Genomic DNA, 19,182 nt, shown 5'->3' with positions numbered 1-19,182 from the left:
AAGGTAACGGTAAATAACACTTTGACTGGTTTTATTCATGTCGCACCCAAAACACACCTGTGATTAATTCATTGATTAACTACCAAAAGTGGAGTTAGACACGCTATAAATGCACTTGCCCCATGCATTTTAGACCATGTGCTACAAATCGTTTCAATAGGGGCCATAATGTATATGTGTGTGCGTTTGTTACATAGATGGAGCTGATGGATGATGTCTGGAATGTGAAAGAACAAGCTGCAGGTTTTCATTCAAGCAACTATTAAAGCAAATATAAACACTTAAGTTTAGTGCTGTGTGTGTGTGAGGGCTGCTCGTACAACATAAAGATACTCGGCAGTCGCTCCGGGGCTTATTGAAGCACAGCCAAACATCTCAGCACATCTTCCTTGTACATGCTACTTCACTGGATATTTCCACTGTGTCTGCTCACATGCCTCTTTCTGCTCATAAGATAACTCTTGGAGCTGTGAGACAAAAATGTCAGCATTAGTACTGTGTGCTGTGTACTGACAAGACAAATCCTTCATGTAAAGCGAGGTCTGGCCTGTGGGTACACACCGGCACATGATCCCTGTATTGTCTGAACATCACTCTGTTCTTTCACAGTGAGTGCTTTGTGACAGCCTCTGCTGTGGTTTCTAACACTTTTCCTTATTGACTCTTACTTTAGCTATCAAGTGTGTCTTGTCAGCTGATTGGAGTCATTAATGTGACGTCTCTGAGGCAGATGTGAAAGTTACAGCAGGGAAATCCATTATCAGGTCCTCAGAGACGTGAACTGGTTGTCAACATGCTTTGAACAGGGTGTGTTATTTTGTCTATGTAAAGCAATATATATTTCTAATATTATATATAATCCCAAGATACTAACAGACCACAGCCACTCCATGACTTTTCCAGACACATTTTCATTCATTTCAGAAACTGGCAGTTCTGTTGTTGGGCTTATGTCTTCTATTCTCCCAGATTTTTCAGTCCAATACTTCTGTCCTTTGGTCGTTTCTGCAGACTCCACTGTTGACCTGTAGAGAGGGTGGACAGTTAGTTGCCTCCAACCACATGCCTATCGCACCTGGCTTAACTGGGTGTAACGGCTTTGGTCCACGCTGATCCCACCAGTGCCGGCCTTCATCTTTGCAGACACCCTGACCCCTGATCCTGGCCTGAACCTCGACCCCTGACATCCTGATCAGTAGAAGCCGCTTGTGCTCAGTGACAAGGACTTGATCCCCTCATCTGCTTCCCATCCCCAAACACTACCAATCACACGTTGAGTTAGAGGCCATCCTGAACCAGAAGTCTCTTGGACATGATTTTATCTGCATTTCAAAGTCCAAGCAAATACTTTGGTGAGTGCCATGTTATCAATACTGACTGAAGACTGACTGAATTATTCTGTGCTCATTGTGAAAGAATCAACTTTAAAACCAATATATGAAAAGAGCCTCAGTTCATGGCCAATGATGGTTCACTCATCATTTGAGAGGCCTTCCCCCCCAATCAAGAGTAAATACTAATCCAGAGACCGCTTTGTTTGTTCCACCATTTAGAGCTGCTAACATTACTCTGGTGGCAAGTCGCAGTGACTGTTTTAACTGGGGACTTCAGCTGAATGCCGCCACGGTTGCTCGTAGTAACTTCAAAGATTCAAGGATCAGTTGTTGTAATTACAAAATGCTGCCCATTTGCTACACAAGAAAAACAAGTCTGCCCATCAAGTGCAGCTTGATCTGGCACATTACGATGGAGCTAGGTCTCTGTAAATATGTGGACACAACAGTAAACAACCTCCCGTCGCTTGGTTCGCCTAAAGTCTTATTTCATCATTCCTGGAACAGACATTAGACAATCAAAAGTAGGCTGGGTAGTGGAGAAGCTTCAGGTCCGAGCTGGGTTAGCTTAGCTTCTATCACGGCTCTCCTCCTGGAGCAGTCGACTTCACTTTCAGTGGCGTTTGGTCCAGCAGGTCTGGTTGGCTGGATGGAAGATGCCCGCTGCACTTAATCTTCCCCACGCTTCCTTCCCCGATGCTGATTGAATGTGTTCTGTCATAAATGCTCCAGTAATAAACATGAAAAACCAATGAATCAAGACAGCAGAATTCATGCAAGCTACCCAGGCGGCAACCTCTGGTTCTGTAGAGTGAAGCCAATGCGGAAGTGTCTTAAAACGTGCATTCTCTCTACTGACCACCAGGGGGCGACTCCTCTAGTTGCAAAAATAAGTTTATGAACATGAGTAAACATGAGTTTATAGTTTCAATCTCTAGTTTTAAGTCTTCTTCAATACAGCATGATGTTCATTTAGTAAATTATGACCCATTTAAAGTAAAATAGACCATAAAGCAGGGGGGCTTACTTTGATTGACAGGTCTCTTCCAGACACATATACGGCATTTCTACATCACTCCTCTGCATTCCAAATATGGTAACCTCCGTTCACTGGTTATGAAAAAAACAACATGGTGACAGCCGTAATCCAAGATGGCGACGGCGAAATTGCTGAACTCGAGACTTCAAAAGGGAAGTCCACGGACCAATGGGTGACGTCTCGATGACTACATCCACTTATTATATACAGTCTGTGACGCTACCGGCCACAGCATGTACATGTGTTGATAATAATTGATAATAAACACAGATGAGTATGTATTTAAAGGTGATTATTCAGCTGAGCATCACCAGTTAACACAGTGAGCAGACACTTTGTATATGTTGTGTTTGTGATACCGACTGAATGAAATTTACTTTGTGGTCATAAAGTTTCCCTAGTTAGAGCAACTCGCGTTATATTTCACAATAAGTTGAGTTTAGTGTTTAAGTTAGTAAGAGCTTCAGGCCTGGAGCAGAAAACTGAGTGTCCCCTATGTTTTCCTACTGCAAGAAAGAGAAAATATTCTATGTAATCATTAACCTATATTTAAAATGTATGCTGTTAAATGGCGATAACTTTTAAAATTTGATTAATATTAAACTGTTTATAAAATGGTTATTCTCTAAATTACTCTTTGCTGTATATATACAAATTCATATAGATAGATTCATATAATAGAACATTTAGGTCTGTGCTCTGATCAGCTTTAGATCAAGACTTCCTTTTTTAACACAAAGTATTTATTCATGTAGGTGGTCAGTTTTGGATGGTGTCCAAGACTTTGAAACCTATGAAGACCTCTAGTGGGAATGACAGTGAGTGTGGTGTTCTACATCTGACAGAGAGTCAGTAAACCAATGACAACATCATTTTACGAGAATAGCAGGAGGCACTAAGAGAGACCTTTCCAGATTCAAGCTCTCTCCATGTAACAAGCTGGCTTAATCTGAACTATAGACTGTATAGCAGAAGTGGACGTGGTCACCATGACATCACCCACTGGTCTGTGTACTGCAGTATGAAAAAGACATTTTTAGACAACCAAAATGTTACAATTAACTGCAATGGAGTGAAAACACTGTGAAATGGTTAAAGTTGTCGGACAAAAACACCATGGTAGAGACCTGTTAATCACCGTGTAGCCTCACCCTAAGCATCCCCTGCTTTATGGGCTATGTGACTCTAAATGGACTATAATCTACTAAATGAACATCCTGCTGTAGAAGAAGACTTGAAACTAGAGATTGAGACCATAAACTCATGTTTACAATGTTTAGAAGTAGTCATTTTCTCATAGACTTCTATACAACCAGAGGAGTCGCCCCCTGGTGGACACTAGAGAGAATGCAGCTTTAACACATTGGCTTCATTTTGTAGACCCGGGGTACTTCTCAAGTCTCTTAATTGTCGTTTCCTTGATCCTCGCTTGAACCAGAAGTTGTTCTGCGCCGCCATGTTGACGGAGTCCCAAAGCTCTTATTTAGCTCGGAAGAGCGAGGATCGAGGAGAGAGGAGGGACCTCGGAGGAGCCATGAGTGAGGACGCACGAGAACAGACTTCCAGGAGGTCTTTTAACGGCCGACACGCCCCTTCATTGTTCATCAGTTATGTGATTGGACGCTGCAGCCGATCGGACTGACTTGACTGCAGTTTAACACCAGAGTGAAGACTGATCACAGAATAAACTCAAGCTTTATATTTGATTAGGTTTCTGATACACCGTCTGGTTTAAATAAATGTTCATTGTAGTCTGAACAACAAAAGGACCACAAACAACTTTCTTCATTTATTAGAAAGATTTTTGTTTTCATGATCTGACATTTCCCTCAATAACGTTTATTATGAATACAATTAAAGTCAGAGGGAGCTGGAGAGACTAAACACTTTTTATGTGTGTGTATATGTATGTGTATATGTGTATGTATGTATATGTGTATCTATGTATGTGTATGTATGTATAGCTGGAGAGACGAAACACTTTTTACATCATGTATCATTTCATTCAGTCACATGAGGCGGCTCAAACAATAATCATATTCTGGGTTATTTAATAATGACGCCACAATTTTCCAAGTCACAATTTCAAAATGTACAGAGGCAAATAATTCATAAATAAGACGATCGCATTCCGCCGGTAGAAATGGATCCTGCGCTTATAAACAGAACACAGGACACAGTTTAACAGACTACAGAGAGAAACACCTCTACAGTGGTGATTACTGTCTTTATTAGTTATTAGTATTATTAGTTACTATTATTAAGTACAGTGATCATGTGAACAGACTCAAACTTCTCAAAAGTCTCTCCAGCTGTTAAAGCCGACTGACAGCTGATCCAGCTGTGATCAGCTGATCCTCCGTCATCAGAAACAGACGTCGCTTCACGTGACGCAACTGAGGAAAGGACGTCTCATGTCTCTTAAAACATATTTCCTCGTTCCTCTCTCCTCGCATGGTTTCCTCCATGCATCCCTGGTGGGAGGGACTAAGACGCAAGGAAAGGACCCAAGTGAGGGAAACAGGGATGCAATTAAGAGACTTGAGAAGTACCCCGGAGGTTGCCGCCTGATCAGGACCCTCTTTGAACCTGTGGCCCCTAATTTCTCCTAGCAGACATGCATGCAGGAAGAGGTGGCTTTTAAATGGTCATGACTAACCATTCTTTCAGCTCTACACATGGCCACTGGCTGCAGGTTCTTTCTCTTTCATTACCCCAAATGAATCACTTAATGAGGGTTCACAGGATGATGGAGATGCTGACTTATGCTTTAAAAGAGAGAAGCGAGGAATCTCTCCTGTCTCTCTCTGTGCCTCTATACTGTTCTAGTGTGATGGCTTCATTGTCTGGGATTAAGGGAACATTTGAGAGTGATGAACCCATCAAAGGAGTTTCTATCTTCTCTCAGCATCGTTGTCTCTCTCTACTTTTCTTCGCTCTCGCTCCTCGGGTTCAGAGAAGAAACTTGACAGAATGCGGCCGGTGAGCTGCAGATAGCCAGTCCTGGTTTCACTGACATTAGTATTTCACTGCCGCTAGCAGCAATAATGATTTACCTGCAGTAAGCACCGATCCCAAGTATCCCTGTCTTTTTCAAATGGTATTCGTCACATTAGACTGTCTGAATCAAATGTTTGTATTGGGGAAAGTTTTCAATAATATTTTGCTATTCAGTATTATATCAGTGTGCTTCTGCCAGGGCTTTAAGAGTGCTGCTGCTAATAATCGGTGTGCTTTGGATGGACTGTATATAAGAAGTAAAGGTAGTCACCGTGACGTCACTCATTGGTTTGTGGATAATGGTTTTGAAGCTTTGAATTTTGCATTTTGGCTGTCTCCATCTTGGCTTTTGGCTCCCGCCATCCTTGTTTTTTTGCAACCAAAAGTGACACGAGATGGTGGAGCTAAGTACAACCAAACGCCATATGACATTTTGTTACAATTAACTTTCCTGAAGTGAAAACACACTGAGAGGGTTAAAATTGTAAGATGAAAAAACGGACAACTCCCAGAATGGACAACATTGTGAGGTACAAGGTAGCTCCGCCCTAAAGCATCCCCTGCTTTATGGTCTGTGTGACTCTAAATGGACCATAATGTACTAAATGAACATCATGCTGTTTTGAAGAAGACTTGAAACTAGAGATTGAGACCATAAACTTATGTTTACAATGTTTACTGAGGTAATAAATCAAGAGAGAAGTAGTCATTTTCTCATAGACTTCTATACAACCAGAGGAGTCGCCCCCTGGTGGTGATTAGAGAGAAAGCAGCTTTAAGGCGCTTTTCAGAACCAGAGGTTGCCGTCTAGTGCTTTGTAGATGAGAAAGAAGGGTAGGGCTGTTGACACAATAAGGCAGAATGTCTCTGACTGATTGACTGACTCTTCACTGTCGCAGTGCTTTTTGGTCATAAACCAAGGTATCGGATAAATGTCCAACCAAATCATTCTAACAGCTGTTGAGACATTTCATTCTGAATCAGCTATGTAGGATGGCACCAGAGTGGAAGTTAGGGAATTATCAAAGGTGCTACTACACATTTCTACCCAATTTGGTGCTAATTCATCTAATAGGGTGATTTTTGACCTGATGGTGGTGCAACTGGAAAAGTAAATAGATCACTAAGATCCATCATTTGAGTACCAAATTTCATGCCAATCCATCCAATATTCAAAACATTTGAGTCCTGACCAAAGTGGTGGGCGAACTGACAATCAGACCAACCAACTGAACTGTTTGAGCATGTCCCAACTTTCTTTTCTTTGACATCACAAAACACCGAGCAAGTGTTGGAGGCTGATGTGTGGAAGCATCAGACCAGATCCTGAAAAAAAACTGAAGCACTCATAAAACACCTATCTGACATTTCAGATGGAAAATACACACAAATTGCAACTCAAACTTGTTCTTCTGTCAGTTGTTTGACACTGTTACTGAGGAAAATTGCTGTTAAAATTCCACCCTCCTGTCCCACCTGCCCACCCCTCCACCTCCACAACCCAAAGTGCACATTAACAGAGCCCTAGTCTGAGTGGAAAGAGGGGCAGAGATGTGTGGTAAGTGACACACATGCTGCCATTCAAACTGTTTAAGACATCAGTCCACTCTTACTGCACTTCTCCAGCACGTAAGCACTATTGTCTGTGACTCAGTTTTCTGGAATTTGACAAATATATTCAACTAGTTTGGGGGGATTCTTTTACAATTTCACCAAATCAGTTTTTGTAGCTCAGTAGTTTCCCACTTTATATTAGAGTAAATACATTTATTATTTTAGCTGCACTCACTTCTCCACTGCTGGCACTTCTTGAAAAAGAGCTAAATCATGTGTGCATCAACCTAAAATTTGAATGTGCATACATTTATATGATAAGACTATATCCACAATGCAAATTCATTCAAAGAATATAAATGATCACATTTCCTCTCTTGTCCTCCCAGGGGATCTCTCACACTGTTTAACGAACAACTTGAGACGCCTGGTGTCTTCAGCGTAACACAATAACAAAGGTACCCAACCAACAGCCTGAGGATGAGCATGAGACACTTTCCAATGTCCTACAGGCAGATTATTGGCATGACGGATTGGAAACATTTCGAACCCCCTAATCCTGTCTTTTGTTCGGTAGAGAACTGATCTCCTGGCTGTGGGTCCATGTGAGTGGAGACGGCAGTAAACAAGACAAATCGCTGTACAAGTGTCGAATTCTGCACTAAAGACTGGTGGCCAAGTAAAAACAACAGCCAGAGGTTTAGAGTTGTGCGGTTGAATGCTGCTATCAGTATTTGTGCTAAGCTAACATAAACACATCCTGGACCTCTCTCTGTACTAAACACAAAGATGTAAAGGAATTCATTTTTTTAGTCCGTCTCTTCTGAGTCAAGGGGAGACAGAAAACTAGAGGCCTTCCCTGAGTGTTCCTTAAAGTTTCCCATCATGATAACCTAAAATAATGCGAGATGGAACTGTTTTGAAGTATTTCTTCAAAAACAAAAGAATAGTTAAGTACTGGGCGGGGCGACCGTGGCTCACTGGCTTAAGAGGGTTGTCTGGTAACCACAGGGTCAACGGTTCGATCCTTGACTGGGACGTGTCACGTGTCGAAGTGTCCCTGAGCAAGACACTGAACCCCCGCCTCCCCGGGCGCCTGTCATTGGCGCCTGTCATTGGCGCCCGGGGCTCCCTATATACAGGGATGGGTCAAATGCAGAGGTCAAATTTCGTGTATGTGTATATGACAATAAAAAGGGTTTCTATTCTATTCTAAGTCTGCAAACATCACACCACTACTTCTCCTTGTATTCCTTGCATGTGTAACGCACTTGGCAATAAACGGTTCTGATTCTGTTTATTGTTCTCGCTCAGAACACACCGACACTATTAAACACACTGCTATAATCAGCATGACTTGCTCTTGCAGTGATAGCGGTATCTTTGATTTCCATCCCAGATCCATAAGCATTCTTAGAAATCATACAAGACACTTGTTATGACTACAGTTTTTTCAGTTTTTAACCTCATGAAGCCTAACCCAGCATGGACAAATGAACCCACTAGGAGACCCTGGGACGTTTGCTGTTGGGACGTCAGGTGTTGGGCCTCACCTGACTCGCCACCAGAAACGAAACCAGTGCTCCATAGTCTATTCGGCTTGTTTGAATCAGAGTGACATTGATACTTTTGGTTAATTTTCTATTTAGTCTGGTTCGGTTTCACAGTGCCCAAACTAAATGAAAATAGATAATAATTTACTGAGGTGTGTGCATGAAGGAGTGAATTTATCCTTTTCCATCTCGAGAGCTGCCACTTCTATATGCAGGGAAACGCAAACTGAAATATTCCAGTTTTCTCACTTTGACTCGGCAACGATCCCTTCTCCTCCAGTTCATCTCCAATGACTTTTGTAACAAGCTCCTGTTAGCACCTTGGGCTCTCTCAGCACAGTGACTCTAGTACACTCAAATAGCGCTGCTTAACGTTCTTTATTATTGTTACAGTTCAGGCTGGTCTCGGCCGTGTGCTCTCCTGCAGTGCCTCCGAGCGCACCCGCCGTGTATGCTTCTGTCGGGATGGTCTGTCGTCCTCTGCCAGCCTGTGTCTCCTGCTCGCATTTTCCTCTCGCTCCTCCGTCACTAATAGTGTTTGTATGGGAGAGAGACACGATCAAAGATTGGCTTCAGCTGCGGCTAATTAAGCCTTTTCCCGGCACCGTTCCTTGAACCACTCCAACACTTTGTCCCCTCTGCAGCTGAGCCCAACCACGCACCGCCACCACAACTCTATGAACACTATTTTCGTGGACTTTATTTGGCATATTCTGTGTCGAGGAAACATCAGACTACTGCAGAAGTCCAAGTCAGTCCTCTCCCACTAATGTTAACTGGTTGCAGGAAGGCAGGATGCTTCCAGGCAGTAAACTGTAAAGCAAGGCAAAAAGAAGCACACCTCCAGGCTGGTTCTTCTTAGGGACGCACCGGTATTACAGGTAAGGACACCTGGGTATGATATTTACTATGTACAAGTAGTTTTGGGGGAAGCCCAAAAGAAAGGAATTGCCAAAGTAATTATTTCTTCTCAGAAAGTCAAACATGAAGTTCTTCATTATGTAATAATATGTCACAATAAAAGAGAGATGATAATGTACAGAGTGCGTCGCTGAGGAGCAGCCGTATTTTTCAAAAATATTTTACGAGTTCAAGTTAAACATCTGTAGTTCCTCCTTTACTGACACACGACATGCCACCGATGTGTGTGCACATCCATCTGAATGTGAGTGATGGTAAATGTCGTCTTCCAAATGAATAATGACCATAAATGCCGTGTTGATTTACCAGCTAGCAGCCCAGCCCGCCTTCTTGCTCCAATAAATTTCTCTACCGTCAAAGCTGACGCGCGCRCRCACACACACACACACACACACACACACACACACACACACACACACAGAGGAATGCTAAATGGAGGGATAATTGTTGTATCTTGCCAAAGAGATTGCAGCGATTTAGTATGATGCTGAAAGATAAAAGTCCTTCTCACGCCACAGTGTCACTCCTGTCTTGTCTGCTCAGATTTACTGTCGCTGTGACAGACAAGTAGCTTCTCTTGCCTCCTAACATCTGCACTGTGTTTTAACATTAACATTTGTGTGTTTCAGACACACACTTGTACACACAGATGGGAGCTGACAGTGTCTCTGGTTTCTCGTGTTTGCTTCAATCTACATGGCTGTGCATTTGTGTGGTGTTTTCTATGAAAATCCCCTCTGCCACCTGCCTCAGGCTCTCTTATTCTTCACACACAGGGAAAGTAGCTACTGTACAGAAGCTCATACCAGGATACACACATACTGTACATGCAACATACAGTCTCTTTCTAACCAACACAGAATGGGTTCCATTCTAATTGAAGCACATCATTTTGAACTGTTTGGAGCATTTCCACCAAAAATAAATAGCTTCAGAATCTGAAAAGTTGGTTCCCAACTAAAATAACAAAAAATAGCCAAATTTCCTTGAACTGCAGTGCAAAGAAAACGTCTGGTTACCTCGACTCAAAGTCAATGGGTTTTTGGTTAGATGTCTGAAATAAGGTCTGTGGTTAAAACAAGCTGAAGAGATTTGAAACTTGTTGTTCTAGATATAAGATAATATCAATAACTTCCCTCGGAAGCTTGTGTCTTAAAAAATGCGGTTGCTAACAAGTGTCATAGATAAGACTAAATGTCATCACGCTCACTAGTACGCCTTACAGCCTTGTTATGTGTGTGCTCACGTGACCGGGTATAGTTCCTTTATATCCTATATCCTATTCCTTTTTAGCTTTTAACTTTTGGTGATTGCAGTCACGCTTGACAAATCATAAAAGTGGTGTTCATTTGTGAAGATTATCTAGCTGAACCAAACGTGTAATAAATGTTTCTGCAATAATCCAAAAACCAATGGGAAAATCCTATTGGCATTTTGTCAAGGGAACCAGTGCGATGCTGACTTGGCCGAGAAAAACACGTTCCTCCATCTTCATCAATACTACTGTGTACTTCCTTTGTGCATTGGGCTTGATGCATCCTTGATTACAAATGTTCAGCTCCAAACTAGTGGAACAACAATTTGGTTTGCTACATAGCACCAAGGTTCCAAGAATCCTGAAAAAACGGTTTAAGAACTAGAGCTGATTTGGTGTAAGGGGGTCTCTGTGCCTTTCATGCGTTAGCTGGTTTTACGTTCGACACTTTTGCCGTTGTGATCAAATTCCAGTCTCAGAATGAAATCAGGCATGCTGAATTTTTAGATTTCTTTCTCTCATTTCTCACTAAATTAAATTAAAGGGTGTGTGTGTGTGTGTGTGTGTGTGTGTGCTATTTGTAATTTGCAAGTTGGTAGAATGTAGATTGGATTCTGCATACTGCACTGTTCAGTACTGCAGACAGTTTGCATGGAACAGATATTTTCATTAAATGTAGAGCTCTTCAGATGTGTTTCATTCAACGTTCCCGTGACATTAAGAAACCTGCAAAATGAATGTGATGGTTAAGATCTGCTGCATGAGGGAAATGAATGTGTTTACTGATTGTGACACCCCTGATGTACTGTTTATGTCATGGTGGAAGGTAAATCTATGGATTTCTCCAACAAAGTCATGTATACCACTCAGACAGAGTTGATCACTAGTCATATGTCATGTTAATTAAATTTATCATGGTGAAGTTCTTGACTTAACTGTTGAATAATGGTGTGGTAATAGTAATACGTTAGATTCCTTTTAGATTGTTTATTAGTTAACAGAGGAACGTATTTTCAAACCGTTTTTCTTACCTTATTACCATCCGGTCTGTTTGTTATTGTGTTTAACCAAGTCTCGCTCAAGGAAAAGTCTCACTCTGAAATCTCATGAGATGACTTGTTGCCAATAGACAGCGGTGGAAATGTGAGTGCAAGTTGGAGAAAGGAGTTCCAGGAAGAGTTTGCTGTGTTGGAATACCTTGCATGGCAGTGAGAGTCTAATCATGTCACGAGATTACGTGAGAATCATGCGATCACAAGATCACACAATAATCCATCTTGTCAGGCTTTAAGTAATGCGTTGCGCAACACGGAGAGGAGACTGTTGGTTCTAAACAAGAATGGCGGCTCCTGAAGAGGTTAGCTTAGATCAGAGGTAGCCAACACGGTGCCTGCGGGCACCTGGTCACCCGCAGGGACCACGTGAGTCGCCCGCAAGGCATGTTCTAAAAATAGCACTAGTCACCATGGAGCTCCATCTAAAAATTTTAGATGTTGTTCATTTTGAATCAAAAATGCTTGCATTATTGTAGATTTTAAAATGACTATTTCTTGTCGTAAGAGAGTTGGGTACCCAGAGGCACACGGCGGACAGCCAGGAAGAGGCTGCCATACCGCACTGGGTTTTCAGGTTCCGAATGGCGGGTGCTTCTGTTGGCGCCGGACGCGCGCCGCGAGCGCACCCCGTCATCAGGTCCGTCAGTCCTCGGAACAGGCCGCGGGGAAACAACTCTTGGGTGGCGGAGGTAGAGGCGAGGCAACGCAATCCGACTGAAAAGGCCCAGACTAGAGGTTTGAATGAAGATACTAGTTTCTTCGTAGAGAAAAAGGTACCATTAGAACTGGTGTCGGTGACAACAGACGGGGCTCCCGCCATGACGGGCCGGCATGCAGGCTTCATTGCGCAATGTAAAGGTGACCCAGACTTCCCAAAATGTCTACATTGCCACTGCATCATTCACCAGCAGGCGCTATGTGCAAAAGTAACCGGCTTTGATCACGTGATGACTCCTGTCGTGAAGATCATAAATGGCATCCGATCCAAAACCAAACAACACAGGATATTCATAACTGATCATTTGTATAAACATGGGACAGAGTTAATTTGTTGATCACGATTTGTTCAAAAATGTTACAAAAGTGGTTAGTACAAACAAGACATGATTTGAAGATATGACAGTTCATGATTTCATAAAAAATGTTAGAAGTGATAATTTTTACAAAAATATAACGGGTGTGATTTTGAACCAAATGCTACAAATGTGCTTATTCATACAAAACTGTCAAAGATATTTACTAAAATATCAGAGATGTGATACCTCTGACTTTCAAATGTTGAAACAGAATAACAGAAATAAATGTTTAACTATATCTGTATTTCCTACCATCATGTTGTGGAAATCATTGTTAATAATTATTGTGAGGAATAGTTAACATTGACATGTGATCAGACAGTCTCTTCACACATATTATTATTATTAAAAGGTGATCTGTGCAACTTTGTTATTCAGGAAGTTTGTATCAAACAAGTAGCCCTTCGTACTACTCGGTACCCTTGAAGTAGCTCTCAGTTTCAAAAAGGTTGGTGACCCCTGGCTTAGATGCTGCAGTAGCATCAGTTTTATCTGAACTGGAGAGGATTTATTCATTAAAAGAAGAGCAAAGAACGACACTGAAGACTTTTCTACATGGAGCATATGTTTCTCTCTTCTCCCAACTGGCTTCGACAAGAGCTTGGTTGACGGATGGTTCATCCAATCACCTGCCATGCATTTTTTTAGCAGTGCTTGCCTTTTTCCAAACAGTTTCCAATGACAGTGTTCAGTGTTGGGCATGTTTCTCAGGAAGTGTAATAAGATACATTTGTATCATTAGTCCTTTAAAAGTAATTCCATTACTCTTTTTATTACTACATTAGTTTCGTTATATGACTATATTACTTTCTTTTCTGAGTAACGCGTCACTGCCTGACAGGTTAGAAGCATAACCCTTTCCAGAGATTTCAGAACGAGACTTCTTCCTGAGCGAGACTTGGTTAGACACAATAACACCAACAAAAGGCAAGAAAAAGATTTATTTCTCTGCAGGGTCTTTTCCATAAGGTTGTCAGACACTTAATAATTAATAGCAATCTGTCAGTGGCAACATCAAGTACTTTTAGTGGATGTACATTACGACTGGGAGTTCCCCTGAGCAATTTCATTATACAGCTGCCATTTGCGGCTTTCTCCCTCAATACTGGACCTGTTTCAAAAATTGTTCTCCCCATTAGTCACTTCAAGTACTCCTGTAGTTGGTGAGTACTTGCAGGCCTCTCCACACTGACGCAGAGTCGTTGCCTGAAAACTTGTTTTCCAGCTTTTCAGTCTAGCTCCTCTTTGCTACCTTGATCTCCTTTGTCTGTGTTTCTGGTCTGGTTGTACAGGATCCTGTCCCCACTTCTGTAGGCATCCTCCTTAGCCCAACGAAGCTGCCTGAGTTTTTCAGTAAACCAGGTTTTATTGTTGTTGTATGTGCAGGTTTTAGTTGGCTCGCACATGTCCTCACAGAAACTGATCGCTGTACGATGTCAGTGTCAGTGAGCTCATCCAGGTCTGTAGCAGCAGCCTCAAAAACACTCCAATCAGTGCAGACAAAGCAGGACTGTAACTCCAGCTTTGCCTCGTTGGTCCATCTCCTCACATTCTTCACCACAGAATTTGCAGATTTTAATTTCTGCCTGTAGGTTGGGAGAATATGAACCAGACAATGATCAGTGAGTCCCAAAGCTGCACGGGGGACTGAGCGATATGCGTAGCAGTGGTCTAGTGTGTTTTTGTCCCTGGTGCTACACTTAATATGCTGTCTGTATTTTGGCAGTTCTTTGCTGAGGTTTGCTCTGTTGAAGTCCCCAAGAACAATGAGTCTGGATATTTGTGCTCCATGTTGGTGATCTGCTCAGCCAGGTGTTGGAGTGCCTCACTCACACAGGCCTGAGGTGGGATGTAAACACCGGCCAGAATGAATGAGGAAAACTACCGCGGTGAATAAAATGTTTTTTAATTGAGGGCTGCATGATTCCTTTAACAGTGTGACATCCACACACCAACCTTCGTTAATATAGAAGCGGATACCGTCTGCCCTCGTTTTCCCCGACAGTGCCGCTACGCGGTCCGCTTGGTGGATTTGGAAGATGTCGTGCGCTGTCCGGGATGTGCTCACCAAGCCAGGTTTCAGTGAAGCACAGGGCGGCAGATCTACTAAAGTCCATGTTTGCTTTGTTGAGGAGCAGCAGTTCATCCATCTTGTTGGCCAGAGAGTGGACGTTTGCCAGATGGATTGACAGGAGCAGTTCTGAAGCAGTTTAACGAGCGGTGCTGCTCGCTTCCCCCGTCAGCGTCTCCGGCAAATCCCGAGGAGAGCCGCTGGTCCTCCAACTAAAAGTTCTGTAAAACTTTCCGGTTCAATGAAAAACGGCGAAAAAGTTTGACCAGTGGATTGACGGATGTTTAAAAGTTTCTCCCTGCTGAATGTGATCAGAGAGGGAGAGCTGGAAACAAGACAAATAAACAAAAACAGAAAAAGTACGAGAGAGCGCAGTACCTTCTTGATATACTTGGACACAAAATCAAGGGACAATACTGAAGTTCCCCTTTTAATGGGCACTGACAATGTATTGAGGGTGTCAGGTTGGGGTCTACAGGGGTCCAGCAGTAACTGTTGGCCCAGGGCCCCTTAACAGGTTAATGTAGCCATGCTTAGAAACATCTCTGCTTATTTTGTTATAACACCTGACACTCTCGCTATTTCCAACACCTGACAGGTACTGCTGTTGGGACATAATGTTGACAGTTTGATGGGCCGTGCTGTTGACTGACAGCAATAATAGAGATAGTTACAGGAGGCTGAGGCCCTGTTTAGGTGTATTTCTTGAGGGCACATATTTTAATTCTGAGGCTCTGCTTTCCTGATATTCTGTACGACTTTAAATAGATTTGTCCAGTTTTCAAAGCACCCATAGTGAAGCTTGTAGTACAGGTTGGCTCTGTTTAATGACATCCAGCAGTGCTCTGTTGTTCTTAACAGCCGACAGAAGCTCATCAGATTAAAGCCCAGCATTACCCTGTGTGTAAGTCTAGTGAACGCCATCTAATTTAGGACATTACACACTGTTTCCTTTGAGGACTAAATGAGATTAAATTATTACGCTTCCAAAGATCCCTCCCTACACGGGCATTAAAGCTAGAGTCTCAGAAGATACTGAAGAAGAAAGACATGTATAGAGCAAGAAATGTGGCCATGTGTAAAAATAGACAGGTGGTACTAACAGAACAGGAAAGGTAATTATGGGAGAAAGACATGACTGGATTTCTAAGGGACTCATATCCTGACTGTATCACTGCAGATTGCTGCCACGTGAGCATGTGCTAATGTGTTTGGCTTCATGGGTTTCATGTCCCTGTCCTGTCAAAAAGCACTGATGTGTCCCTGTAGCTTCTGTAGCAGCTCAGCTGCGGTTGTGTTTTACATTATGGATATGTGATGTGACGGGGTTTACAGATCAACAAACCTGCCAAGCAGAGGAGATTTAGCCAGATAAATAGAAGAGTAAAACCCTGCCATCTCCTGCTCCTGACAGCCTAGCCGAAAACACCAGCCATTTAACATGTCACCTTCACATATTGGACTTGCTAATATAGTGTTGTTTGGCATGGCTGACTGTTGAAGTGAGTGTGCATGTGTTTCTATAGTTTAGGGAAAAAGGCCTTGCCCTTATTACTTTAAAATGTTGGACCATTTGGCAAGTCCCGTAGAAACGGGACACCTTGAGATGAGGTGATCTTATTAAAAAACATCCCTAATGTTTCCAGGACAGCGGCTCAGAGTGGCACCCGGCTGTGTCAGGACTCATGAGTTTTATCAGGGAACTGAGATTTGTGAGCTTTTCAGTCGTGCTTCTCTGCAGTCACGTAGAAAGATGTGTTCTGTATGCACAGGCAGGCCATGGGAGGAATGAAATAAATAGGCAGTTGGTTTGTTAAATGTTTTATTGGTTTAGGCCTTAACACCTCCACAAGGATCAGCAGTTATTTCCTCTCTTCCTTCCACACTCATCACTCAGTCACAATTAGGCACATTTTTGAAGCTGTGTAGCATGTTTCAGAGACAGAGGCTGTGAGAGGACAGTGATCCATGTCTTGAGGAGGAGCAGAGCTCCAGGCTCTATGACAGTTGTGCATGAAGCCCGCATGTTAGCATGACTGCTGCATTTCCTGATTAATTCAAAGTTCCAGTCGGGTTTCAAGCTGCATTATTGGTATCATGTGACCTGCTGGGTTTCAGTTAGAAGCATACTGAGTTAGTGTGGCTTGGTGACTTGACCCCAGAAAATGCTCAGCACAGGGAAAATCTCTGTCCCTCCACCCAACGAGGATACAAGAATGTTAGAACTGTGTACTTTTTTGACTCAATCTCATGTACACTCTCCTCCGATTAATCCCCAGATCAACATAGTACCCGATATTTGAACACAGCTTTCCAAAGATGTGATAAACCACAGTTAATTTATGTTTTAACAGGGGGGGGCAATCACTTTTTCACACAGGGCCATGTAGGTTTGGATTTTTTTTCCCCCTGAATAATAAAAACCTTCATTTAAAAACTGCATTTTGTGTTTACTTGTGTTATCTTTGTCTAATATTTAACTTTGTTTGATGATCTGAAACATTTAAGTGTGACAAACATGCAAAAAAATAAGAAATCAGGAAGGGGGCAAACACTTTTTCACACAACTGTATGTGCTGCAGCCACATGGGCGTCACCGAGCACATTCTCCGTTGCCACCCCTCACCCACTGGGGAGGGTTTTTTGGCCAATTTCCTCTGCCAGAGCTATACGGGGTAGTTACTGTGATTCCTTGTAACTCTTTTGATATAAGTCATCCAGTGTTAAGCGCTACCTTTGGCAGCCAGTAAGGATGAAATAGAACAAAAGTTACGAATGTAACTACGGTTCTATGAATCCTGGATGACCGCCAGAGTTCTTGGTCACTCGGAATCCCGTGAACTTGCGAGAAGATTCCGTAGGACTGATCTCAGGATGACACCGGAACTTATAGACGACGGGGGTCATCCGAGGTCATAGGTGACTTTGTTGATATAAAGACTCGACCTGCGCATACGCGAGACAGAAGAGTTAAGAAGTGTTAAGCACTGCCTCTGGCTGTCATCCAGGATTCATAGAACCGTAGTTACATTCGTAACTTTCGTTCTACAGTCGGCTCTATAATAGCACAAATAAGTTACAGTTAGGTAAGCAACGTTACATCTTTTCACTGTAATTGGCGATTCATTTTTACTTGCATTACCTTGGCTGGCTATGCTGTTGGCTAGCTAATGTTACTACAGCTACTTGAGCTCGAGCTAGCTAACGTTACAGAGCTTGCTTCGCCCATTTTAGCAACTTGATGTAATGAAACAGACCAAATGAAACATTTGAGATGTTAACAGTTCAATAATCATGAAGACAAAACAATACTTCATCTCGGTTCCTCGGTTAATCTCTACATGGCTGTGATCAGAAGGATGACTACTGAAGCTGTGCTGTCCAAAGTCACGTTCAGGAGCAGCCGATCACATCTTGTCACTCAAAAATGATTAGTGGACTATGAGCAGTTTGATTAATAAAAATGTGCTACCATCGTAGCAGAAACATAAGCCTACAATTAATAGTATGATGGTGAACCGACGTAGGATGAATATTTCCCGTACGTTGGTTGTTATGAAATACTGTAAGATACTGTTGTAAACCCACCGTTAATTTACAGCATTCATTACAGTGCAGTGGTGAATACTTTTACTTCCTACTTCTCCTTCAACGCTAATATCTCCCCTTCCCACACATACTTCTTTTTATTTCCTGTACAGTTTGTGATATTCTTGTAATATTCTGCTCTCCATCTAGACAACAGCACTGATACAGTGAAGTGAAGATACCCCCCCCCCCCCCCCCCACACCCACCCACCGCTAATGTCAAATAACTTTCATCATTTGTGTGTTTCAATTTCATCATGCTTACATTTTCAGCTGCTGTATTCTTTGGGCTGTGCAGGGCTCACACAGTATGACTGCGGGGCTCGCCGAGCATCCCACCCCATGCTGCTGGTGACTCTACCGCCAGCTTTAATGAGGTCATTTCCCCGTCTCCTTCTCTTTAATGTAACTCTTGAGAGATTTTATAATATTATCGCAGTGACAGAGGGGTTATTTTCTTGTATTCCAATTAGTGGTGCAACGGATCATAAAACTCATGGTTCGGATCGTATTGCGGGCTAGAGTCCCCCACCCCCCGCAACCCTGAACAGGATAAGCAGTTACGGCTAATGGGTAGATCGATGTAGGTCCCTATTTTAAACAAACGTTATGATTTTTTGCTTGAACACAAACAAGTAGTTTGTTGCCTAAACCCAACCAAGTGATTTTGTTGCCTAAACCTAAATAAGTAGTTTGTTGTCTAAACACAACCAAGTAGTTTTCTTGCCTAAACGTT

At 42.5% G+C, this 19,182-nt stretch overlaps 1 protein-coding gene across 6 annotated transcripts in view; it reads left to right on the top strand.

Moving 5' to 3' along the window:
- The window catches only part of cemip (cell migration inducing hyaluronidase 1), a 161,817-nt gene that overhangs the window by 86,942 nt on the left and 55,693 nt on the right, over nt 1-19,182 (top strand). The window contains exon 1 of one of the 6 annotated variants that reach the window (XM_031877525.1): nt 18,661-18,823. The exons of the other annotated variants lie outside the window; for them this stretch is intronic. The gene's annotated coding sequence lies outside the window, so the exon portion shown is untranslated. Of the gene's footprint in view, nt 1-18,660; nt 18,824-19,182 lie in introns of those variants that run through there. 6 annotated transcript variants of the gene reach the window in all.

The sequence above is a fragment of the Anarrhichthys ocellatus genome, unplaced genomic scaffold (assembly GCF_004355925.1).
Source record: "Anarrhichthys ocellatus isolate YVR2014 unplaced genomic scaffold, GSC_Weel_1.0 scaffold139, whole genome shotgun sequence".
Lineage (NCBI taxonomy): Eukaryota > Metazoa > Chordata > Actinopteri > Perciformes > Anarhichadidae > Anarrhichthys > Anarrhichthys ocellatus.
Note: the sequence above shows the minus strand (reverse complement) of the source record. Positions and strands in the feature narration are given on the sequence as shown.